The sequence below is a fragment of the Narcine bancroftii genome, chromosome 1 (assembly GCF_036971445.1).
Source record: "Narcine bancroftii isolate sNarBan1 chromosome 1, sNarBan1.hap1, whole genome shotgun sequence".
Classification (NCBI taxonomy): Eukaryota; Metazoa; Chordata; class Chondrichthyes; order Torpediniformes; family Narcinidae; genus Narcine; species Narcine bancroftii.
Window position 1 is genome coordinate 448,092,116 of NC_091469.1, and position 27,486 is coordinate 448,119,601.

Consider the following 27,486-nt stretch of genomic DNA (forward strand, 5'->3'; position numbering starts at 1 on the left):
TGACCAGTTCTTTACCCAACCTCTACTCACCCCTCACGCCACTTGCTCTACCTCTACCCACCCCATCCTATACACTCCCCTCTACTGCCTCTCCCCTCAACCTGTTCCTCCCTCTACCCATCTCTCACCCTCTAATCACCCCTCCCCTACTCGCCCTGCCCCTCCCCTTTTACCTCTTCCCTATCCACCCCTCCTTCTACTCATCCCTCCCTCTAACTGCCCCTCGCACCACCATAACTTCCCCTGCCCATTACTCCTCACCTACACCCTCTGCCCACCCCTGCTTACCCACCCACGCAGGCCCAGCGCGCTGCCGATCAGCCTTTGCGGACAGCCACCATCTCTCTCTTCACGTGCAGGGCCGAACCAGCCTTCCCTGGGGTCCGCGCGGGTGCAAGCGCTGAAGGCTGTGGCGACCGGGAGAAGTGCGCTCGCGCTGTGGAAGGGCCGTCTGGTGCCAGTCACGCGGGGCTCGCGCTGCCCGGGGGCCATGCGCAGCCTGCCATGCCCGTCGCGCCGACAGGAAATCCGCCGCACCGCTCGACAGGTGGGAAAAGTGACTGGTTGTGCGGGGAGCCTTCCAACCGGCTTGCCGGCTGATGACATCGACAGACTTCTCGTGTTACAATTTCTCGTGTTACAATTGGGAAGGATGTGCAATGAAGGGGGAGGATGGTGGGGGTGACATTACCAAAAAAACAACATCGGCTCTCGCTGCAGGGCGGGCCACCTCTAATACATTTTTGAAATGATCTTGTGGGCCAAATTTCGCCCGCGGGCCAGAGTTTGACATGTGTGCCCTAGACGCTGGGGTCCGCTCGAGGTACATGAGACAGCGACTGCATGAGTCTGGTAAGAAGGACCTGGCTAGTCACGTTGAACTGGCCAAATTGATGGAACAGGCCAAGCTTGAGAGCAATGACCTTGAAGCCAGTGAGCTCACTCACCCAGGTGACCACTTCCAAGGACCGGCTGCTCCTGCTACCCCAGCCCTAATGGCTGCTACTTCCCATTCTAGGGAGTGCTCTCGTGCTAGAGAGGGCTTTTTCTGTGGCAAGAGCCAGCATCCCGATCTGGTTATCAGGCTAAAGTCTCAGTGTGTTCCAGTAATGGCAAGAAAGGACATTAGGTGAGGGTTTGCTACGCGAGGGGAAGCTTCACGTTCGCCATTCCATGTTGAGACACATCCACTTTGTCAGTCATAAAGGCCCTAGATTCCGTTTTCGCCCTGTTTGGGTATCCCAGCTATATTCGAAGCGACTGGGGCGCATCCTTTATGAGTGATGAGCTATGTCAATAAATGCTGGCGAGGGGAATCGAATCCAGACGGAATAATAGCTACGATTTATGGGAATGGGCAGGTTGAAAAGGAGAATACCACGGACTGGAAGGCTGTCAAATTAGCCCTGAAGTCAAAAGGCCTTCCAGACTCACGCTGGAAAAAAGTCCTTCCCATTGCGCTCCATTCCATCCGGTTGCTACTGGGTACTGCAACCAATGCTACTCCTCACAAACTCCTATTCAATTTCAAAATAAGGTCGGTATCGGGAACTACACTCCCAACCTAGCTCACCACTTCTGGTCCAGTCCGTATCAGGAAACACGTGAGGAGAAGCAAGACTGACCCCTTGGTGGAAAGGGTGAAATTGCTCCACACCAATCCCACGTATGCCTATATGGAGTACCCGTATGGCAAGAGAGGACACCATCTCCATCAGGGACTTGGCATAGCGCTGCGAGCCATGGAGTTCATTGTCGCCATCCCCCCATCAGGGCCTCAGGGGATCGATTCAAGAGGAAAGTGCATCCACCTCCACCATAGAGCCAGAGTCCCAGCCTGCTTCTCCTTCCTCTCAAGGGGACCAGGAGACCCAAAGAGTCCAAGGCCCCCAGTGTTAAGGCGCTTCACCAGGATCTCCAGACCTCCGGACCGCTTAAACTTGTAAATTTTTAAATAACTTTATTTTTTTACTTTTTTCTTCTTCTCTTAACCAATGTTCTCTGTCTTCATTCACAGACCCTAAATTCTGCAGGAAGGGGTAAATGTAATGAACTGGGATTCACTGTAGTATGTTGTGCTGATGGCTGGCTCCGCCCCCATTTGCTCACATATAACCCCGGTTTCCTGCCTAAACCCAGAACCCTTCTGAAGATACTGTGAGACCCAGCCCTCAGTTATAAGCTTATAAGTGTTTGTCTCCCTCCAGTTGTGAGCTTTTATTCAAGCTGTGTGACTGAACTTGTTCTTAATAACTTATTTGACTTGTATCCCCTGTTCTGCAAGTCAATGGAGTATTCATGAGTACCTGCATGAATCCCAGTTATCCCTTTAAACAAGAACATCTGCATTGCTGTGATTGCAGTTTACACAAAAATGCTGGAGAAACTCAAGACGTGCAGCATTCTTTATGTAGCAAAGATAAAGATACATAACCAACATTTTGGGCCTGTGCTATTCATCAAGGTATGAGAATTGCAGGCAGGCAGCTAAATAAAATTATGGGGGTGGGGCTGGAGGAGAAGCACAGGCCCACAGGCAAGAGCAAGAGGTCACAAGAGGAGAAAAAAGCTGAAAAGTGATAGGGGGGAGGGGATAGATAGCTCCATTAATGAAGTAGGAAAGGGGTGGAGAGCTGGAGGAAAGGAGACAGCTATGCCTGCCATTTTGTTGGCTATGTGGAGCAATACATCGAAAGGCTCCTCAAATCTTTCTCTGCTGTCTCATGCACCCATGAGGAGCTCATCAACTTTATCCACATTGCTGCTAACCTTCATCCTGACATCATTCACTTGGTCCATTTCTATCAACAATCTCCACAGATATTTCCAACAAACATACTGTCACGAGCCCAAAGGACCCCAAAACCCAGCAGCAGTAGGTATTCACCAAGACAAATGGTTACTTAAACAAAAGTTGCTTTTAATTATCGTTAAACATGAAAACAGAATCACAATTTAACTTATCACTATTCACTTAACTAATCTAAATAAACCCCCTTCTAATTCTAAGTGCATGTGCATATAATGTGTGTTTAAGTTCAGAAAGTTCTTTGATTCACAGACCAATCTCACTTCTCACTCCTCCAAGTTCACTGGTTGCAGGCAATTCTTTTACTGTGCACAGAATTTAACATTTCTAAAGTTCACCAGGCTTTGGTGGTCAAAGGTAAATGGTTGCCACTCAGGAAGGTTCTTGTCGGTTTTCAGAGAGAGATTTGTTGTTCCAGAACAGCCACAACCAATTTACTTCCATCAGCCAATTCAGTGTCTTGCTGACTAAATTTTCCCCCTTAGGGTTCTCCAGATGATAACCTCTTTCTTTCAGGTCACCATAGAGTGCCTTTTTGTTTCTCTTATTCCAAGTGAAACATCAGACAGCTGGTCCTCTCCTCTTGCATGAACCACAAGGGCTTTGACCAGACTGAGCTAAGCACTCACAACCTGTCTTCCAAATGGGGTTTTCTTTTTTTTTTAAACTTTATTTAAGATTTTATAACATGAATAACATATAGGATTACATTAAAAAAAATTAAGAATAAAATAATAAAATTATAATACAGTATCAGTAATCTAAATAAACTATACCCTCCCCAATAATTATTACACATTAATAACCCAACTCAAATTAGTCCAAACCCCCCCTTCCCCCCAAAAATAAAGAGTGAAGAATTAATAAAGTTAATAATATGTGAGAAAAAAACCCACTTGCAAAAAACAAACAAAAACATAACTGATTAAAATACTAACAAAAAGAAAAGTAATTAATACTAAAATATCAGACTTAAAAAACATTTAAATCAAACTTAAATGTATATATTTAACAAATATAAGATGAAACATATATTTAACTCAAACTATTTTAAAAAATTAGTAAAGTTAGTAACAATATCTATCAAAAATTCTTAAACAATAATCAATTCTTAAAAAAAATTGTAGCATGAAAAAAAATGAAAAAAAACTTTCTCTATAGAGATAAACCTTCACCATATCAACTAACTTCGCATCTATCATCATATTAGTCACATAAACCACCATCTTAAAACAAAATTCAAACCTCATTAAGCATTGTACAATTCAATTTTAGCACTCTTCCACCATTTTTCCCTTTTACTCTTGCATACTTATAGCCCGCAGAGCCCACCTCACTGACAAAAGGCAAAGGAGGAAAAACCCAACACCCAACCCCAACCAACCAATTTTCCCTTGCAACCGCTGCAATCGTGTCTGCCTGTCCCGCATCGGACTGGTCAGCCACAAACGAGCCTGCAGCTGACGTGGACTTTTTACCCCCTCCATAAATCTTCGTCCGCGAAGCCAAGCCAAAGAAAAAACTTATCCAATAAAAGCTCCAATACCACATTTAAATATCCCCAATCATTACGTTAAAATTCAGATATCCAAATAATAAAAACACATCTACAACAAAATCTATATCTTCAACAAATGGAGCATAAACCACAAACAAATTTCAAGCCTCATTAAGAATTGTACAATTCAATTTATAACTTTCACCATTATTCCCTTCGTTCTATAACTAAAATAGCAAAATAATATACACCAGAATTACCACTCCTTTCACCTTAAAGTTAAAGAAAAAATATAAAAAAAAACTTATCCATCCCATTCACATTTAAATTTCAAATATTCCTTATCTATTGAATAAACTTTACAAAAAAAACCACATCAATTTTTAGTTTTTTAAACAATCAAATACTTTCTTATGCTTTTTTTTTTATATTTAAACAAAAAAAAACCCTTCACTCTTTAATCTAATAATACAAAAAAAAGGAAAAAAAACCCGGGTGGGAGGTTAAAAATACCCCCTCCCGTCTAAACCGCGCAATGCGGTAACTCCCAAAAAAAATGGGTGTGAGATAACTCACACGTAGCAGATGACTTTCAGGAAATAGTGCCTATCCAGTTCTCTCCCCCAACTCTCACTTCATCTTAAACTAACATCATCATTATTTAATATTCCTTTTTTTTAAAAAAAACATGAGAGAAAAAAAAAGGACAACTCTTCTTTTAATCAGCTCCAACTGCCAAGTCACCATTACAACCATTCCTTCTTGGAGCACGGCTCTTTTCTTCCACCTCTTGTCTCCTTAGAGATCGCGGCGGACTATGTCTCTGTTGAAACTGAGTAATTGGCAGCTCTTGAGCAAATGCTATAGCTTCCTTTGAAGAATCAAAGAACTTTGGTTGGCAACTATCTTGGAAAACCTTCAAAACAGCTGGATATCTAAAGGTTGCCTTGTAACCTTTCTTCCACAACAACTCTTTAGCAGGATTGAATTCCCGTCGTTGGAAAATAACTTCTTGACTCAAATCCACATAGAAGAAAACTCGATTATTTTGAATCATCAAGGGTGATTTTCTCTGTTGTGCATTTCTAATAGTCACTTGTAAAATTATTTCTCTGTTGTAATAATTCAAGCAACGAACCAAAACAGGTCTTGGACTTTGACCTGAAATAGGTCTTCTACGCAAGGCTCTGTGAGCACGTTCCAGTATTATACCTTCCGGGAAATGTTCTTGACCCAGCACCTGTGGAATCCATTCAGTAAAAAATTTTCTTGGGTCTGGTCCCTCCATACCTTCCGGCAAACAAATAATCTTTATATTGTTCAGTCTGGATTGGTTTTCCAAATAATCAATCTTTTTCACCAAATTTTTATTTTGAGTTTGTAAGTCTTCGACCCTTTTGGTCACATCAAAAACTTGATCCCGTATTTCGTCTATATCTTCTTCACACGAATTAAATTTATCTCTCACTTCAAGCTTAAAAGCTCCAAACTCAGCCATCTGTTGAGAATGTATTTTCACCAAAGTATTAAACCTAGTACCAAGTTCAGTCATAATCTTGCATAATCCCTGCATTGTATAAGATAATTTAGATTCAAGATTCACAAGTCGTTCATTCATAACATTGCCGTCAGATGCTACTGCACATGTGCGAACCTGAGTAACTCTTTGTTCTAAAGGCTGTTTGGCGCCCTCTTTAGGGGGCTCAACCGATGTAACATTGATCTCTACATCTGAAAGCTGTACCTCTCTCCTACTGTGCTGTAAATAAAATATAAAATTTAAAACTTTCTTCATTGCTGCTAGTTTTCATCCAACCTCACATTCACTTGGTCTATCTCTGGTGACACTCTCCCCTTTCTTGATCTCATCTCAGTAGACAAATTTTCCACAAACATTTTTTTAAACTCCCGCAATGACTTTGACTACACTTCTTCAAGCCTAGTCTCCTATTGGGATTCTATTCTTTTCTCTCAATTTTTCTGTCTCCGTTGCATCTTCTCTCAAGATTAGCTCTAACATTCCATATCATCCGAGATGTCTATCTTCTTCAAAAAAAGTGGCCTCTTCTCTGCTACCATCAACTGCCCTTGCCTGCATCTCTTCCATTTCCTATACATCTACGTTTGTCCTCATTTACCACCATATTGACTTCAGCATCCAACATATTATCCTCTGCAATTTCTGTTTCCTATGGCGTGGTTCTATCACCGGACATTTTTTCCCTTTTTCACCTTCTGTTCTGTGAAGACTGCTCTCTCCGTGACTCCAACTTCCACTCATCCTTTCCCACAAATTGCTCCCTTGGCACTTTTCCCTGTGACTGCAGGAAATATCACATTTGCATCCAGACCTCCTCCCCCACTGCCATTTGGGGCCCCACACTGTCTTCCAAGTGAAGCAACACTTCTTGTGAATCTGTGTGAGTTGTCTGCATTCTGCCCTCCTGTTGTGGCCTTCTCTTCATTGGAGAGATGATGCAGACTGGGAGATCGCTTTGCTGAGCATCTTCACTATGTCCTCATCAATGACAAGGATCTCCCAATGGGCAACCATTTCAATTCTGCGTTCAGAATTGTGAAATGAATATGTCTGTCCATGGCCTCATGCAATGCCAAACCAAGGCCACCATTAAATGAGAGGAACAACACTGTGTAACAACACTGATTCACCACAGCTTACAAAGAAAGAAAGAATACACTCACTCATTTCTTTCAGCACACCATGAAGTCAACTTTTTTTTATTATTAACTAGTCAGCATTGCTCTTTTCAACTCCCCAAATACTCCTCTGACCTTCTCATTGGCTCAGTCTCGTCCTCCTGTATCTGAGATTTATCACTCCTTTACTGATGCTTAACACTCTTGTGCATGCACGCTATTACTCCTGCATGTCACATTGCTTACATCATCAGTAGCAGCCAGCACCGCTCCGACAAATGTAAGTACACGAGCATGACAATCTACACTTCTCTTCCGGCACTCCAACCAGATGGTATTAACATCAACTTCTCTGGTCTCTGCAAGACCACTCCCTTCCCTCTACATTCACAGAGCAATTCTCTCCCCCTTTGTGAAGAAGATTATCCCAAAGGAGAAGACCAGAGTGTGATGGGACAGACATGGGAAGCAGATCATTTCTGAAAAAGATAGATGAAATAACCACCACTTGCCTTCAAATATGAATATTCCTGTCACACCAATTTTATTCTAGAAACAAATTGATGAATTTCTCATGTGTACTGAAATTCTTGCTGCAGCTGAGCAGGGATTTGGAGAGAAAAACTATTAAAATTGACCAAATAAATTAAGAGTGAAACACACACAAGATAATTGTGAGAGATTATGTTGTGTTTGTATTGTGTATAGATATATTTTTGGGAGATAAATTGGGGCAGGTTTTTTTTAGTGTAGGTCACATACAAACACTTTAAAACAGATATTATTTAAAATACTGGAGCTCTGCTCATGCTAGACATTCTGGCGCCAAGAGCCTTTGCAAAAGCTATGGAGAATGTCCAAGAGACTTCACTAATGGATTGTTATTTACAAAAAGGCAACAGATTAAAGAGCTTGTCAGAGCCACAGGCTGTCTGGAGTGGAACTTGCTGTTCTGAGAGGATCATGTGGTTTTTCAAGCAGAGAGAATCAAACAGGCTTTTTCTCAGAGAGAGAGAGTGAGAAAGAGACAAAGATCAGTTCTGCAGTTTGACAGTCAGCAGCAACAGATGGGACTGGAACAGAACAAGCTGGCAAGCGTGCAAAAACCCCATCTGGAAGATGGGTTGTGAGTGCTTAGTTCAGCCTGGTCAAAGCCCTTGTGGTTCATACAAAAAGAGAAGACTGGCTGTCTAATGTTTCACTTGAAATAAGGGAAACAAAAAGGAACTCTGTGATGACCTGAAAGAAAGAGGTTATCATCTGGAGAACCCTGAGGGGGCAGATTTTGTCAGCAAGACACTAGTTACAAGGAATCATTTGTGGATGTCCAGCAAACAACAAAGCTCTCTCTGAAAACTGACAAGAATCTTCCCGAGCAGTAACCATTTACCTACCTTTCAAGCACCAAAGCCTGGTGAACTTCATAAATGTTAAATTCTGTGCACTGTATAAGAATTGCCTGCAACCAGTGAACTTGGAGGAATGAGAAGTGAGATTGGACTTTGAAGCAAATAACTTTTCTGAACTTACACACACATTACATACACGTGCGCTTAGAATGAGAAGGGGGTTAAGTTAGGTTAGTTAAGTCAATAGCGATAAGTTAAAGTGTGACTCTGTTTTCATGTTTAAAGATAATTAAAAGCAACTTTTGTTTAAGTAACCATTTGTCTTGGTGAGTATAGATTGCTGCTGGTTTTGGGGTCCTCTGGGCTCGTAAAACAATAAATATTCTCAGTTATCCTTGTGCAAAAAAGTGACTTTCAATAGTCCTTTTCTCCTGAAGCTGCAGTTTTATGATTAGTGAACCAAGGGGAGTTTCAAGAGTTTGATTGATGTTGGAAAGAAACTATTCTTGAAACTAGAAGTGCTTATTTTCAGGCTTCTGTCCTTTCTGCCCAAATGTAGCAGTGAGAAGAGGTTGTGACCAGAGTGATAGGGGTCCTTTTATGTTATTGCCTGAGGCAGCACTTCAAACAGATGTCTGCAATGATGGGAGGTCGGAGCGTATGTCATGGACTTGGCTATGTTTGCAGCCTTCTGTGTTCCTGGGCACTTAAATTGCCAACCTAAGCTGTGATGCAAACAGTCAGTATATTTTCCTTCGTGCAAGTCATGCTTCCACATACTAAGAAATGTGCACAAATGGCATGATCTAAACATAACCAACTCCACAAATTCTGAAGAGAAGCAACTTAGGAGTCACCTTTATTTTTAATGTGCGCAGAAATGGTGAATTTTCTGGTCATTTGAACTCTTGATAAACACTGCCCAATACTGGATGTTTTATTTGCAATAGATCAGCAGAACATCCCGCTGGCAAAGCTGATGGCATTGAACCTATTCAAGAAATACTGGTGTGTTTCAGATTTAATCCTGAAGCTAGTGTGCCTAAATTAGGCTGCTGCCTTTGCATTGAACTTGATCAATGTTTCCATTTATGATTTAAAAGTAAGTCATGATACAGTCAACAGTTACCTTGCCTCACAATTCTGCTCGTCTTCCTTAATTTCTCCAGCAGTTTGGAGAGACACGGAAGAAATGCTGGAACCTGGAGGGCAGGGTTGAAGTTGGCGATGAATTTATTTGTTACCTTCTGGAGCCTTCTCCGTTCCTGGGTAATCAAATTCCCAAACCAAACTGTGATGCAACCTGTCGGTATCCTTTCCACAGTGAACCTGTAGAATTTGACAACATACCAAGTACTGCCTAACCTACAGTTTTTGTGTTCATGACAAATGATCTGCCGAGAGTAAAGTTGCCTTTATCAATTCTGTGCTTTACCTCTTAACAAGTTGATAAAATGTCACAAAGATATCCTATACACTGTGCTTTTTGCAATAATGTTTGTGCAGAACTTGAATGTGATATTGAAGTCAACTTGAGCAACTTTAAAAGATAACAGATGTGTCATAAATTTTCTTCATGTCCATGATCTTGTGGCAATCCTTGAAATCTTACTCTTGCCATCTTTAAAAAAAAGTACTAGATTACTTTAAGGTAAGCAATGAAACACACATTGGTTCAAAGCTCTTTGTGCTCAAACATTGCCTGAAATTTTATTAAATTCCTCACGTGTGAAGCTGACATTTGTAGTTGCATCCTTCTCTCTCCTTATAACATGTGAATTGTTGAATCCAGAAGTACAAACTTTTGAACCTGGGAAATGAAGAATGCACCTTCAATTGACATTTTCTTGAGGTTAAAAATCATACGACCTTGACCAATATGGTGTGAGATCATCCTTGGCCTTTAACAGCAAAAATACATGCTTGATAAAATCTTTGGTTTCTCAGTCCTAATCTTTAAACAAGGCGGGCTTTGTATGCCTTAATTTCTTTGAAATTTTCCTTGCTCCTAACTACCAGACATTCCTGCCCACACACACCCCCACCATAATGGGTTTAAAGCAAAACATCAAACTGAATTATGTTGCTTCATTATCCAGTGCTATTCAGTTCTTTTTTGAAGATTAGGCATTCCCCTTGTCAGCAACACACAAACCATTGTGATTTTTGCTATTAATCTGGCCATCCGAATCAAATCTGAAACATTCATTTGGGTTTTATTTAAAAAAAAGAATATGGAAAGGATGATTACTGCTTCAGTTTAATTTTGAACACTACACAAAGAACAGGAAAGTCAGAACTGGTTACAACCAATGGAAAGAAGCTATCTCCAAGGCCAAGTGCAGATTCTGGTCGAGAATCTAAATAGCGAAGGATATCCTACAGTTATGGCAGGGCCTAAATGACATAATTTGCTACAAAACTAAATTTGATGCCGTATGAGACAGCAAAGCTTCACTCCCATATGAACTCAATGCCTTCTACGATTTGGACACCCCCATGTCTCCAATGATCCTCTACTGTCAGTATTCAAGTGTGCCATGCAGGCTGCCTTTAGGAGAGTGAATTCTGACCAACTTGCTAATGCATTCATGGATATCTTCAACATCTCACTCTGGCACAGTCTGGTTGCCACCTGTTACAAACAGGCATCAATCATATCTGTGCCCAAGAAGAGTGTGGTGTCTTGCCTAAATGATGACCGATCAGTGGGAGGCTGATGAAGTGTTTTGGGAGGCTGATGTTAAAACATATCTGCTTATGTCTGAGCGGTGACATGGAACCATTCCAATTTGCCTACTGTAGCACAGATCTACGGCAGATGTAATCTTACTGGCTGTACACAAAGCCCTAGAACACCTGGATAGCAAGGATTCATACATTGGGATGCTCATTATCAACTACAGTTTGGTATTCAACACTATCATCCCCTCAAAACTGATAGTAAACTCCAAGACCTGGTCCTCAACATCCCACTATGTAATTGGATCCTGGTTTTCCCCACCTACAGGCTACAATCAGTGAGGATTAATAAGAACATCTCCTCCACAATCTTCATCAGTTCTGGAGCAGCACAGGGTTGGTTCTTCGCCTCCTGCTGTACTCCCTTTAAACCAGTGGTTCTCAACCTTTTCCTTTCCACTCACACACCACTTTAGGTATTTTTGTGCCATAGGTGCTCTGTGATTAGTAAGGAATTGCTTAAGGTGGAATGTGAGTTGTGATGGAATATTTTAGAATGTTTTTGTGAGATAAATTGGTAAAATTAGAGTAGGTTACACACACACTTTAAAACAGATCTTATTTGAAATACTGAAGAATTCATATTCAGTGACTTTACAAAAACTATGGAGAATGCTTTCTACATTTCACAAGATGGTGCTATTTGAAATGATGTCATGAAATGAATAGGCTATTGTCTTGGAAGAACAACCGGAGTCAGGTTGTCTGTGTTGGACCTTTTTGGAAGGCTTTTGACCTCTCTGCAAAGTGCTCACTCAAAGGTCATTGAGAGGTTTGTTTACCTAAAATAGCAGATGGGAGCAGAAGACTGACTTCTATTGTTTGCTGGAGAAGGAGGGGTTTTGCAAGTGAGAGAGAGAAGGACATGTGCCTGGCATTTGGAATCTCAGACAGAGGGAGAGACTGAACAGTGTCAGCTAGGAGAAGCTTGTTGGAACTAAAACAGAAGCTCCAGAGTGGTGGAAGGCTGGAAGTGCTATCTGTCTGATGTTTCTTTTAGAATAAGTGGAACAGAAAGGAACTCTGTGTTGACCTGAAAGAAAGAGGTATCATCTGGAGAACCTTGATGGGGCAAGTTTTATTAGCAAGTCATTGAGGTGACTAATGGTGATACCTCAGTTGTGGAAATCCTGGAACAACATATCTCTCTCTGCAAACCTACAAGAACCTTCCTGAGCAGTAAACTTTCGAGCACCAAAGCCTGGTGAACTTTATATATGTTAAATTCTGTGCACAGTATAAGAATTGCCTGCAACCAGAGAACTTGGAGGAATGAAAAGTGAGATTGAACTGTAAACCAAAGAACATTCTTAAACTTACACACACAATACATACATGTGCGCTTAGAATTAGAAGGGGGTTAAGTTAGATTCGTTAAGTTAATATTGATAAGTTAAAATTTGATTCTGTTTTCATTTTTAAAGATAATTAAAAACAACTTTTGTTTAAGTGACTACTTGTCATCCTGAATATCTATTGCTGCTGGGTTTTGGGGTCCTTTGAATGTTATCGTGTAGAAAGGACATCAGTGCCTCTACCTTCTCAGGAGTTTGTGGTGGTTTGGTATGACATCGAACACCTTTGCAAACTTCTACAGATGTGTAGTGGAAAGAGTGCTGACTGGTTGCATCGTTGCATGGTATGAGGGCACCAATACCTCTGAGTGGAGAGTCCTGCAAACATTAGTAGAGACAGGCAAAATTCTCCCCACCATCAAGAAAATCTACATGGAATGCTGCTGTTAGAGAGCAGCAACAATCATCAAGGATCCACAGGACAAGCTCTTTTCTCACTGCTGCCATCAGGAAATAGGTATAGGTGCCACAAGACTTGCACCACCAGGTTCAAGAATAACTACTATCCATCCACCTTCAAACACTTCAACAACAAACTTGATCTAGGACTCTTTTGCACTTAATTTTTTTCTCTTCTCAGTATTGATATTTACATTTGTTTATTTGTTTACATGTGCACAGTTTATTTTTGCACTACCAATAGGTGGTAATTCAGCCTGGCCCATAAGGAAAAAAATTCTCAGGGTTGTATGCGATGTATGTACTCTGACAATAAATTGAAATCTAACTGAGATGTTTTGAGACTACTTGTGTAATTTTGTCTAAGCTAATATTTTAGAATATTAAGAGGAGGCTTGTCAGTTACAATGCAACCTTTAATTCAATGGAATTACTTGTCTAACAAATTATTTGTTTGAAATAAAAATGCAATTTTGATGACTGCAACTGCATGCCATCACCTGTTATCTTTTTGTGTATTTAAATAAACACCATATACTTTGAATTTAAGGAGATAAATGGTGCAACAAGGACAAACTAATATGACACTATGAATGTCAAAATACACTTTTTTATGCATATACAAATATGAAAAGACTTAGCATTGAAAATATATTTTCATTGTGAATAAAGTCTGTTTTGAAATGATAAAAGATTTTCTCCTGACTTTTTATATCTATATCTCTAGTCTGTATGGCTCAAAGTAACAGCAATATTTATTTATTTTATTATTTGTATAGACGTACTGTGCAAATACAGTACCTGTATATTATATGAATGTGTGTTTGCAGTGTTTTACACAGAGGACTGGAGAATGAATGCTATATTGTAAATAAACTTGAACTGTCAAAAGTACCTGAACCAGGAAAGTGTGCAGAAGAGATTAATCAGGATTGAAGGACACGAGTTACAAGCTGGTTTTGTTTTCCCTAGAGAGGAAGCTGAGGATTTTATGAAAGTACAAGACACCCAGATTGATAGATTCTCAGAATCCTCTTCCATGATCAGGATCTCAAAAACAAAAGTGCTTAGTTTAAGAGTGCAAAACAAAGAGTTTCAAAGGGGATTTGAGGGGAAAGATCCCCACCACCATCAGAGAGGGAGGATATTTGGAATGCTGCCAGAAATGAGATGCAATTAGTTACAATTACTACATTTAAGAAATATTTAGATGGGAACTTAAATTTAATGCACAGGGCAAGCAAATGGGATTAGTGTAGATGGACAAAAATGTTGGTGTGAACATGGTTGAAGAATCTATTTCTGTGTTGTTTCATTATCTGGTCATGAGGATGACCAGCACATTCAAATAGATTGAGGGCACAAAGAAATAGAAATGGTTTTAAATTTACTCTGAAGTAACATTTGCATGATGAGCAAGTGCTGCAGGAGTCCCTAAATGAATCTCTGAGATTGTTGTTGAGGAGTCTGATGGTGGAGGAGTAGCAACTGTTCCTGAACCTGGTGGTAGGAGTCTTGTGGCATCGATACCTCTCTCTGGTTCCACCTGCAAACCAACTTTTTGTGATTCATGTAACAGCATTTCTAAGTCCTTCTTTTCATTAGCATGCTGCAATCTTTCACCATTTAAATAATCTTGTCTTCCATTTTTCCTGGCAAGATGGATGACTTTGCATTTATCAATATTGTACTCCTATCATGACCCTTGCTCATTCACTTGCATCTCTGTGCCAACTCTCTGCATCTTCTGTACAATTAGTTTTTGTATTCAATTTAGCGTGGTCAGCAAATTGAGATACATGGTATTCAGTCTACTCTTCTTTTTTTTAAAAATTTTTTATTTTTCACACCATAAATCACATTAGCCATGATGTACACTTTTTCTTTTTCACACATATACAGTGACTTTTTCTCCCCCCCCCCCCTCCTCCCAAGCCACCCCCCCACCCCCCCCTCTCATCCATTTTAGGTATACAATCTAGGTTGCATTAAACCCGTCAGACAATGTTGTCATTCAACAAAAATACATCAGAAATTCTACTGAGTCCATTCTTTTCTTTCCTTCTCCTTCCATCAACTTAGGTAATGTTTGTCCCCGGTAGGTTTTCGCTATTGTATTTAATGTAAGGCTCCCATACTTGTTCGAATATTTCAATATTATTTCTTAAACTATATGTTATTTTTTCTAATGGAATACATTTATTCATTTCTATATACCATTGTTGTATTTTCAAATTATCTTCCAATTTCCAGGTTGACATAATTCATTTTTTTGCTACGGCTAGGGCTATCTTAACAAATCTTTTTTGTGCATCCTCTAAATCAATTCCAAATTCTTTGTTTGTTATGTTACTTAGGAGAAAGATCTCTGGATTCTTTGGTATATTGTTTTCTGTTATTTTATTTAATATCTGATTGAGATCATCCCAAAATTTTTCTACTCTCTCACATGTCCAGATTGCATGAATTGTTGTTCCCTCTTTCTTTTTTACATCGAAAACATCTATCAGATACTGTTGGGTCCTATTTATTTAACTTTTGCGGTGTAATGTATAGTCTGTGTAACCAATTATATTGTATCATACGTAGCCTCGTATTTATTGTATTTCTCATCGTTCCTGAACATAATTTCTCCCATGTTTCCTTTTTTATCTTTATATTTAAATCTTGTTCCCATTTTTGTTTAGTTTTACCATTTGTTTCCTCATTCTCCTTTTCTTGCAGTTTAATATACATATTTGTTATAAATCTTTTGATTAACATTGTATCTGTAATCACATATTCAAGGTTACTTCCCTCTGGTAAACTCAAATTGCTTCCTAATTTATCTTTCAAGTAGGATCTCAGTTGGTAATATGCCAGCGCTGTATCTCCAGTTATATTGTACTTATCTCTCATTTGTTCAAAGGATAAGAATCTACTTCCTGAAAAACAATTTTCTATTCTTTTAATCCCTTTTTTTTCCCATTCTCTAAAGGAAAGGTTATCTATTGTAAAAGGGAGTAGCTTATTTTGCGTCAATATTAGTTTTGGTAATTGATAATTTGTTTTATTTCTTTCTACATGAATCTTCTTCCAAATATTGAGGAGATGATGTAATACTGGAGAAGTTCTATGTTGTACCAATTTTTCGTCCCATTTGTATAATATGTGTTCAGGTAGCTTTTCCCCTATTTTATCTAATTCTAATCTCGTCCAGTCTGGTTTTTCCCTTGTTTGATAAAAATCTGATAGGTATCTTAATTGTGCGGCTCTATAATAATTTTTGAAGTTTGGCAATTGTAAGCCTCCTTGTTTATACCATTCTGTTAATTTATCTAGTGCTATCCTAGGTTTCCCCCCTCTCCATAAAAATTTCCTTATTATTTTCTTTAACTCTTTGAAGAATTTTTCTGTCAGTTGTATTGGCAATGCCTGAAATAAGTATAATATCCTTGGAAAAATGTTCATTTTAATACAGTTTATCCTTCCTATCAGTGTTAGTGGTAGATCTTTCCAATGCTCTAAATCGTCCTGTAATTTTTTCATTAGTGGATTGTAATTGAGTTTATATAATTGGCCTAGATTTTTGTTTATTTGTACACCTAGGTATCTTATTGCCTGCATTTGCCATCTGAATGGAGATTCCTTCTTAAATTTTGAGAAATCTGCATTATTCATAGGCATTGCTTCACTTTTATTTACGTTTATCTTGTAACCCGACACTTCTCCATATTCCTTCAATTTCTTATATAATTCTTTTATTGATAGTTCTGGTTCTGTTAAGTACACTATAACATCATCCGCAAATAAACTGATTTTATATTCCCTGTCTTTTATTTTTATTCCTTTTATATTATTATCTACTCTTATCAATTCTGCTAGTGGTTCTATAGCTAGCGCAAACAATAAAGGTGATAGTGGGCATCCCTGCCGCGTTGACCTGCTTAAGTTAAATTGCTTTGATACATGTCCATTTACTGTCACTTTTGCTAACGGTCCCTTATATAATGCTTTAATCCAATTAATATACTTCTCCGGTAAACTGAATTTTTGCAATACTTAGAACAAATAATTCCATTCTACTCTGTCGAAGGCCTTCTCTGCGTCTAAAGCAACTGCTACTGTAGGTGCTTTATTTCCTTCTACTGCATGAATTAAGTTAATAAATTTACAAATATTGTCTGTTGTGCGTCTTTTTTTGATAAATCCAGTTTGGTCTAAATTTACCATTTTCGGTACCTGTTCTGCTAATCTGTTTGCTAATAGTTTAGCTATTATCTTATAATCTGTGTTTAGCAAAGATATTGGTCTATATGACGCTGGTGAGAGTGGATCTTTCCCTTGTTTTAGTATTACTGTAATTATTGCTGTTTTACATGAATCTGGTAAGTTTTGTGTCTCATCAATCTGGTTGATTACATCCAGGAGGGGCGGTATTAATAAGTCTTTAAATGTTTTGTAGAATTCTATTGGAAATCCATCCTCTCCTGGTGTCTTATTATTTGGTAATTTTTTTTATTATCTCTTGTATTTCTACTGTTCCAAATGGTTCTGTTAATTTATTTTGTTCCTCTATTTGTAGTTTTGGTAGTTCAATTTTAGTCAAAAATTGATCTATTTTCCCTTCTTTCCCTTCGTTTTCAGTTTGGTATAATTGTTCATAGAATTCTCTAAAGTTTTCCTTAATTTCTTTTGGATTATATGTAATTTGTTTGTCTTTTTTCCTTGATGCCAATACCATTTTCTTAGCTTGCTCTGTCTTAAGCTGCCATGCTAGGATTTTGTGCGTTTTTTCACCTAGTTCATAATATTTCTGTTTTGTCTTCATTATATTCTTCTCTGCCTTATATGTTTGTAATGTTTCATATTTTATTTTTTTATCCGCCAATTCTCTTCTTTTAGTTGTATCTTCCTTCATTGCTAATTTTTTTTCTATGTTTACTATTTCCCTTTCCAACTGCTCTGCTTCCTGATTATAGTCCTTCTTCATCTTGGTTACATAACTTATTATTTGCCCTCTAATGAATGCTTTCATTGCATCCCATAGTATAAACTTATCTTCCACTGATTCCGTATTTACTTCAAAATACATTTTTAATTGTTTTTCAATAAATTCTCTAAAATCCTGTCTTTTAAGTAGCATGGGGTTTAATCTCCATCTATACATTCTTGGAGGGATGTCCTCTAGCTTTACTGTCAATATTAAGGGTGAATGGTCCGATAGCATTCTCGCTTTATATTCTGTTTTTCTTACTCTATCCTGCATACTAGCTGATAACAAAAATAGGTCTATTCTTGAGTATGTTTTATGTCTAGCCGAGTAGTATGAGTATTCCTTTTCTTTTGGGTTTTGTTTCCTCCATATATCCAAAAGTTTCATTTCTTGCATTGATTTAATTATAAATTTGGTTACTTTGTTCTTCCTGTTAATTTTTTTCCCCGTTTTATCCATATTTGGATCCAAATTCAGTAGGGGGCTGATAAGATGTGTTGAAAATTGTTATTCTGTAGGAACACCTTCCAAAGCTTCCAATACGAATTGTGGATCATTATTGGAACCAGTTAAAAAAATGCAAATATACTTCGTAGTTTTTCAGTGGTCTGGTCTGTTGTTTTCCTCATGTGTACTACTACTGGCAATTGGAGTGTGCATTGACCACAATGAGGATATTTTCCTCCATGAACGGAGAAGCAAAGTTTTTTTTTTAATTTTTTTTTAATTTTTCACACAATAAACCACATTGACCATGATACATACATTTTCCTTTTCAAATATATAGTGTCATTTTCTCCCCCCCTCCCTCCTCCCATCCCACCCTCCCTACCTCCCCCCCATCCATTTAAAGTACAAAATCTAAGATACATTAAACCAGTCAAACAATGTTGTCATTCAATAAAAATAAACAAGAAATTCCACTGAGTCAATTCTTTTTATTTCCTTCTCCTTTCGTTAATTTAGGTAGTGAATGTCCCCGGTAGGTTTTCTCTATTGTGTTTCATGTAAGGCTCCCATACTTGTTCGAATATTTCAATATTATTTCTTAAACTATATGTTATTTTTTCTAATGGAATACATTTATTCATTTCTATATACCATTGTTGTATTTCCAAATTATCTTCCAGTTTCCAGGTTGACATAATACATTTTTTTTGCTACGGCTAGAGCTATCTTAACAAATCTTTTTTGTGCACCATCCAAATCAATTCCAAATTCTTTTTTTTTTATGTTACTTAGGAGGAAGATCTCTGGATTTTTTGGTATATTGTTTTCTGTAATTTTATTTAATATTTGGTTTAGATCTTCCCAAAATTTTTCTACTTTCTCACATGTCCAGATTGCATGAATTGTTGTTCCCATTTCTTTTTTACATTGAAAACATCTATCAGATATTGTTGGGTCTGATTTATTTAACTTTTGAGGTGTAATGTATAGCCTGTGTATCCAGTTATATTGTATCATACGTAACCTCGTATTTATTGTATTTCTCATCGTTCCAGAACATAATTTCTCCCATGTTTCCTTTTTTATCTTTATATTTAAATCTTGTTCCCATTTTTGTTTAGTTTTACCATTTGTTTCCTCATTCTCCTTTTTTTGCAGTTTAATATATTTGTTATAAATCTTTTGATTATCATTGTTTCTGTAATCACATATTCAAAGTTACTTCCCTCTGGTAACCTCAGACTGCTTCCTAATTTGTCCTTCAATTTGGATCTCAATTGGTAATATGCCAGCACTGTATCTTGAGTCATATTGTATTTATCTTTCATTTGTTCAAAGGATAATAATCTATTTCCTGAAAAACAATTTTCTATTCTTTTGATCCCTTTTTTCTCCCATTCTCTAAAGGAAAGGTTATCTATTGTAAAAGGGAGTAACTTATTTTGCATCAATATTAGTTTTGGTAATTGGTAATTTGTTTTATTCCTTTCTACATGAATCTTTTTCCAAATATTGAGTAGATGATGTAATACTGGAGAACTCCTACGTTGTGCCAATTTTTCATCCCATTTATATAATATGTGTTCAGGTATCTTTTTCCCTATTTTATCTAATTCTAATCTAGTCCAATCTGGCTTTTCCCTTGTTTGATAATAATCTGATAGGTATCTTAATTGTGCGGCTCTATAATAATTTTTAAAGTTTGGCAGTTGTAAGCCTCCTTGTTTATACCATTCTATTAATTTGTCTAGTGCTATCCTCGGTTTCCCCCCTTTCCATAAAAATTTCCTTATTATTTTCTTTAACTCCTTGAAGAATTTCTCTGTCAAATGTATTGGCAATGCCTGAAATAGGTATAATATCCTTGGGAAAATGTTCATTTTAATACAGTTTATCCTTCCTAATAGTGTTAATGGTAAATCTTTCCAATGCTCTAAATCGTCCTGTAATTTTTTTCATTAGTGGATAATAATTGAGTTTATATAGACGGCCGAGATTTTTATTTATTTGTATACCTAGGTATCTTATTGCTTGCATTTGCCATCTGAATGGTGATTCCTTCTTAAATTTTGAGAAATCCGCATTATTCTATAGCTAACGCGAACAATAAGGGTGATAGTGGGCATCCCTGCCGTGTTGACCTCCTTAAGTCAAATTGCTTTGATATATATCCATTTACTGTCACTTTCGCCAATGGCCCCTTATATAATGCTTTAATCCAATTAATATACTTCTCTGGTAAACTGAATTTTTGCAATACTTTGAATAAATAATTCCATTCTACTCTGACAAAGGCCTTCTCTGCGTCTAAAGCAACTGCTACTGTTGGCGCTTTACTCCCTTCTACTGCATGAATTAAGTTAATAAATTTACAAATATTGTCTGTTGTGCGTCTTTTTTTAATAAATCCAGTTTGGCCTAGATTTACCATTTTAGGTACATATTCTGCTAATCTGTTTGCTAATAGTTTAGCTATTATCTTATAATCTGTGTTAAGTAATGATATTGGTCTATATGACGCTGGTGCGAGTGGATCTTTCCCTTGCTTTAGTATTACTGTAATTATTGCTGTTTTACATGAATCTGGTAAGCTTTGTGTTTTATCAATCTGGTTGATTACTTTGCAGGAGGGGAGGAATTAATAAATCTTTAAATGTTTTATAGAATTCTATTGGGAATCCATCCTCTCCTGGTGTTTTATTATTTGGTAATTTTTTTTATTATCTCTTGTATTTCTACTATTTCATATGGTTCTGTTAATTTATTTTGTTCCTCTATTTGTAATTTTGGTAGTTCAATTTTAGTTAAAAATTCATCTATTTTCCCTTCTTTCCCTTTGTTTTCAGTTTGGTATAATTGTTCATAGAATTCTCTAAAGTTTTCCTTGATCTCCGTTGGATTATATGTGATTTGTTTGTCTTTTTTCTTGATGTCAATACCATTTTTTTAGCTTGTTCTGTCTTAAGCTGCCATGCTAGAATTTTGTGTGTTTTTTCCCCTAGTTCATAATATTTCTGTTTTGTCTTCATTATGTTCTTCTCCACCTTGTATGTTTGTAGTGTTTCATATTTTATTTTTTTATCTGCCAATTCTCTTCTTTTAGTTGTATCTTCCTTCATTGCTAATTCTTTTTCTACATTTACTATTTCCCTTTCCAACTGCTCTGTTTCCTGATTATAGTCCTTCTTCATCTTGGTTACATAACTTATTATTTGCCTTCTAATGAACGCTTTCATTGCATCCCATAGTATAAACTTATCTTTCACTGATTCCGTATTTATTTCAAAGTACATTTTAATTTGTCTTTCAATGAATTCTCTAAAATCCTGCCTTTTAAGTAGCATGGAGTTTAATCTCCATCTATACATTCGTGGAGGGATGTCCTCTAACTCTATTGTCAATATCAAGGGTGAATGGTCCCATAATATTCTAGCTTTATATTTTGTTTTTCTTACTCTATCTTGCATACGAGCTGATAACAAAAATAGGTCTATTCTTGAGTATGTTTTATGTCTACTCGAATAATATGAATATTCCTTTTCATTTGGGTGTTGTTTCCTCCATATATCCAAAAGTTGCATTTCTTCCATCGATTTAATTATAAATTTGGTTACTTTGTTCTTTCTGTTAATTTTTTTCCCAGTTTTGTCCATATTTGAATCCAAATTCAAGTTGAAATCCCCTCCTATTAATATGTTCCCTTGCGTATCTGCTATCTTCAAAAAAATATCTTGCATAAACTTTTGATCTTCTTCGTTAGGTGAACATACATTGAGTAGATTCCAAAACTCCGAATATATCTGACATTTTATCATTACATATCTCCCTGCTGGATCTATTATTTCCTCTTCTATTTTAATTGGCACATTTTTACTAATTAATATAGCTACTCCTCTTGCTTTTGAATTATACGACGATGCTGTTACGTGTCCTACCCAATCTGTCTTTAATTTCTTGTGCTCCAATTCAGTTAAACGTGTTTCTTGCACAAATGCTATATCAATTTTTTCTTTTTTCAGTAAATTTAGCAGTTTCTTCCTTTTAATTTGGTTATGTATTCTGTTAATATTTAAAGTCATATAGTTCAGCGTAGCCATTTCATACTTTGTTTATCTTCCCTTTCCGTTTCTCCATCATCACCTTTCCTTCTTATCCATTTCTGCTTTCTTGTTTTGAACACTTTATAAGACAACATTTCTAAAACATCAAACATTTTCCTTATTCTCTTATTTAAAACTTCTTTAACCCCATTCTCCCCTCCCCCTCCTGAGTTGTCCTTTATCCCTTGTCGGGCAACCACATCTCCCCTCTCCATTTGGATTTGCGAATTCACTCGCAAATGTCAACTGATTTTGTAGTGACCGTAACTCCTCCCCCCCAGCCCCCCCCCCAGAAAAGATTTCAATTTTCATATGTAACAAAGGTCACTCTTTTAATTCCCTCCTTATTCCCTCTATTCCCTTTCCCTCCCTTATTAATTCTTAACGGACAAGCTAAGTTAATGTGAATCCTGTGCCAGGGTTGTGATGGCGATTTCCATGGATTTGCTTCAGCTTGCGGGACTCTGGGTTGCACATTTTGTCAAATGCCACATCATCTTGTGGTTTGTTCAATGTCTAGGCCTATTGAGGGGCACCAGACATGCATAAGTGCCAATGCCTTCATTCAAATCATCCCTGCATGGTTGTTGTGGAGTTCTGATAACAGAGCTATTTGCCATTTTGTAGGAATGATTGTTCTGGTTCTCCATAATAAATAATCTTCCTCAATTGATATTTCATGAAATCTTGTATAATAATGTTTTAGTTCTTCCGATACCTCTTTGGCCTCAGGCCACCCATTTGATGTGAAGTAAGATTTTTTATGTACTTCTTTACTGATTTGTTTTTGCTGTAATAGGTAATAGGTAGACGCTGCAACCGTGCCTGCCTGTTCCGCATCGGACTTGTCAGTCACCAACGAGCCTGCAGCAGACGTGGACATACCCCTCCATAAATCTTCGTCTGCGAAGCCAAGCCAAAGAAAAAGAAAGAAGAAGAAGTTGTTCTTGATTGATAGCTGTAGCCTTCCCTATCCATTTAATTATCTCGTCTTTCTGTTTAGTTTCCAGTAGGGGCAGGCGCTATAGTGTATCAGCATGGTTGTTTGCTGTAGCTGACTTATGTTTTAAATCGTAGTCATATGCAGCGAACAACATGGCCCATCTTTGAATTCTTGTTGCTACTAGCACTGGTATCCCCTTTTTAGGGCCTAGAATCAAACTTTGTGGTTTGTTGTCAGTTATTAAGGTAAATAAACTTCCTACCATATAAGTATTGGAAGAATCATTTGATGGCAAACACTATGGCAAGTCCTTTTTCCAGTTGTGCATAATTCTGTTCACGTCATTAGAGACCAGGAGGCATAAGCCACCGATTGTTACCCTTTTTCAGTTACTTGTGACAACACTGCTCCTAATCTTACTGATGACAACTTCTTTATTTGGGTCATAGTGGACAAGAACATTGTCGCTTGATGTTAGTATTTCTTTCAAGTAATCCTCTGGCATGACTAGTCTTGTCATGTCAATACCATTTTTGATTTTTTTTTAAACAGTTGGTCTAGTGTGATGCACAGCGTTTGCATATTTGGGATGTGCTACCGATGATGGTTAACCAAGCCAGGAATGATTGTAATTTGACTCGGTTTGTTGGATAAGGTGCTTTGCAGACCGATTCAGTGCCAGCAGTGTCCATTCGTACTCCTTTATTGTTAATTTTGAAGCCCAGATATATGATGCTAGGCACCATTAATACACATTTGTCTTGGCACAGCTGGACCTTTGCTTCTTGTAAATGGGTTCCGACCTTTTCTAGATTGGATAGGTGCTCTGAGTCGTCTTGGCTAGTAATTATAATGTCATTGAGGTAGCAACCTACATTAAGTCCTTGTAATAATTTGTTCATGACCACTTGAAATATGGCCGAGGCTACTGATATTCCATACAGCATTCTAGTATTGGTGATTAACCCTAAATGAGTATTGATCTCCACATTTCTTTGAGCAGTCATCCAATTCTACTTGTTGATAATCTGGCAATAAATTCATCTTTGTAAATTTCTTTCCTCCGTTCAAGGCTTGGAATAGCTCTTCTGCTTTGGGAATAGTGTGTTCTGGTATCTGTAAAGCCTGGTTTTTTTTTTTTGGTTTTTTTTTTAAATTTTTTATTTTTCACACCATAAATCACATTAGCCATGATGTACACTTTTTCTTTTTCACACATATACAGTGACTGTTTCTTCCCCCCCCCCCCCCCTCCTCCCAAGCCACCCCCCCACCCCCCCCCTCATCCATTTTAGGTATACAATCTAGGTTGCATTAAACCAGTCAGACAATGTTGTCATTCAACAAAAATACACCAGAAATTCTACTGAGTCCATTCTTTTCTTTCCTTCTCCTTCCATCAACTTAGGTAATGTTTGTCCCCGGTAGGTTTTCGCTATTGTATTTAATGTAAGGCTCCCATACTTGTTCGAATATTTCAATATTATTTCTTAAACTATATGTTATTTTTTCTAATGGAATACATTTATTCATTTCTATATACCATAGTTGTATTTTCAAATTATCTTCCAATTTCCAGGTTGACATAATACATTTTTTTGCTATGGCTAGGGCTATCTTAACAAATCTTTTTTGTGCATCCTCCAAATCAATTCCAAATTCTTTGTTTTTTATGTTACTTAGGAGAAAGATCTCTGGATTCTTTGGTATATTGTTTTCTGTTATTTTATTTAATATCTGATTGAGATCATCCCAAAATTTTTCTACTCTCTCACATGTCCAGATTGCATGAATTGTTCCCATTTCTTTTTTACATCGAAAACATCTATCAGATACTGTTGGGTCCCATTTATTTAACTTTTGCGGTGTAATGTATAGTCTGTGTAACCTGGTTAATGGTGACTTTGTAATCACTGCAAATTCGAATTTCCCCATTGGCTTTTCACACTGGTATGATGGGAGCTTTCCAATTGCTGAATTGGATTTTTTTTCCAATATTCTCTCATATTCCAATCTGTTAAGTTCTGCTTCATTCTTTCCTTTTATGGCAAAAGGTAGCATTCTGAGTTTAAAAAACAATGCCTAGTTTCAAGTGTAATTTTGCCTGGACTCCTTGGATTTTTCTCAGAACTTTTTTGAAAACCCCCTGGTACTTCTTAGAACATAGGAACATAGGAAGTAGGAACAGGAGTAGGCCAAAAATGGCCCATCGAGCCTGCTCCGCCATTCAATACGATCATGGCTGATCTAATTTATGACCTAACTCCACCTACCTGCCTTCTCCCCATATCCCCTAATTCCTCTATCATGTAAAAATTTATCTAACCGAATTTTAAATATGTTTAATGAGGCAGCCTCAACCACTTCCCTGGTTAGAGAATTCCAAACATTCACTACTCTTTGGGAAAAACTATTTTTCCTCATCTCTGTCCTAAATCTACTCCCCGAATCTTGAGACTGTGTCCTCTCATTTTAGTTTCCCCGGCCAGCTCAAAAAACCTTCCTACATCTATCCGATCCATACCCTTCATAATCCTATATGTTTCTATAAGATCTCCTCTCATTCTTCTGAACTCGAGCGAATACAATCCTAGACGATTTAATCTTTCATCATAAGTCAACCCCTTCATCCCAGGGATCTTGTTCCAGTTTTTCATTTGTCTTTGTCTTCTAGGCACAAGTTCATTATGGATCCAATTTCCACCCAATATAGTTGAATGTAGGATAGCCAGTTTCTTCTGAACAACGCTGGCCCTTTGGTGTCAATGATATAGAGGGTTATTCATCTCAGCATTTGTTCCTTCTGTATTTCATGTTTACGTTGCATTTTCCAGACACCTTGACTTTCTTCCCTGTGACTGTTCTTAACACCATGTCAGCCTGTTTAATGATGAGGTGAGACAGGACTCGTTGTTTTAGATTTAATGTCATCAACGATACTGCTGCTCTTCCGTGTCCAGCTCCATTCGAAGAGGCTCATTGTTGCTTTTCACCTTGACGTAGAATTTTGATTTTCTGTCACTAAATCTGCAATTCCCCCACCTTAACTTCTGCTGAGTCATTTGTTTTGTCCTTTACTTCCACTGTTCTTTGTTGGGCCGTTTTTCATTTCTTTCTTTTTATCCTTTTTACCTTTGTTTCTTGGGCACTTGGCTTTGATGTGCCTTTATTTGTCAGATAGATGGCATGTAGACTGTCTGAAATAAGTTATCAGATGTATGGTTGCTTTTTCTTCAGTGGAAGCAGTTTGATGGGAAAATTTGCCTCCCAGATGTCAGAACCCAAAGCTGCCTCATATGCACAATTAAGAGTTGTGTCTTTTGGCTTATTAATTTGTGTCTGGCACTGCGGTCGGCTAAGCTCATTATTAATCGGTCTCTTAATGCTTTGTTTAAGAATTGATCAAATTCACAGTGGTGTGACAGTTTATGTAATTCTATCAAATATTCGCTTACGGATTTGCCTGTTCTCTGTTTTCTGTCATAAAATCTTTGCCTTTCTGCTACAACAGATGGTTTGGGACTTAATGTTTCCATATTATAGTACACAACTCTGCATAACTTTTAGATCCAGGTGTATACGCAGCTATGAGAATTTTTAACAGCTGAAAAGTGTTACAAGATCAAACCAGCAACCACAAAGAAGGCATATAATACGGGTAAAGATGAACAATTACTTTATTAACAAAAATTCACCTTCAAACTTTAATTCAATATCCCCCTTTTTATAACAATGCCCACTGATTACTATGCAAATTTCTATAACAGTGTAAAACTAATAAATTCCCCAGCCTAAAATATGTAATTAAAGTCTGTTATATTTCCAACCAGCCCACAGAAAAACTTGGACACAAAACACACAAGACTCACAAAACTTTGATCTCAACTGTTTGGTAAACTGAAGCCAAAAGATCTTTGAGAGAGAGAGCACAAAATTCAAAGCTGTCTTCTTGTGCTGCTTGGTCCGAATCCTTCTGGCTGCCTTCGGAATGTTCATTCTTTTTGAAATCCCAACATTCTAAACTGTCCACCAGACCATGACTCATGCTCTGGGCCTTCTTCCTCACCACAGCACCACCCAGTGGTGTTTTATTGTTCAAGTCCAGAAATTTTTAGATCATTTTCTGCACATGCTCAGTCCATCTCCCACTCTCTCAGCAGTCCACCTTCACCTTGGCTCTCTAAGGCAAACTGTCACTTTTTAACATA

General features: G+C 37.7%; 1 protein-coding gene across 14 annotated transcripts in view; it reads left to right on the forward strand.

The window, feature by feature from the left end:
* Nucleotides 1–27,486, forward strand: part of mpp7a (MAGUK p55 scaffold protein 7a) — a 584,207-nt gene that overhangs the window by 62,463 nt on the left and 494,258 nt on the right. The gene's annotated exons all lie outside the window — the stretch shown is intronic.